A 379-nucleotide genomic window follows, 5' to 3' on the forward strand; every position below is an offset into this window, starting at 1 on the left:
GTTGTATTTGAAGATTGAAAGCTTGGAGTTGGTTTTAAGGGGTGGGAAAAACCCAGCTCGCTCCGGCCCGAGCGGGTCCGTTGGCTTCGTCAAGGTCGTTTTTAATGAGCTGGTTTGTAAACTCAGTCTGGTGGCTCAGGCCGAGGCGGGAGGATCCCTGTGGGGGTGCTGAAAAAAATAAGAGAGGAAGGGTCCTTGTCCCCCCAAAATCATCCCTGGGATGGAGCACCCCATCCCCGGGGGGCTGCGGGAGGAGGAGAGGGTGCTGGTGTCGGAGCAGAGCTGGAGACCCTGCCCCAAAGCCCGGAGGAGGCTCCGAGGTGAGACCCTCACCCAAAGTAGGGGGAGATAGGGTGTGTGTGTGTGGGGGGGGGGGGGG

This window comes from Antrostomus carolinensis, unplaced genomic scaffold (assembly GCF_000700745.2).
Source record: "Antrostomus carolinensis isolate BGI_N321 unplaced genomic scaffold, ASM70074v2 scaffold34316, whole genome shotgun sequence".
Taxonomy (NCBI): Eukaryota; Metazoa; Chordata; class Aves; order Caprimulgiformes; family Caprimulgidae; genus Antrostomus; species Antrostomus carolinensis.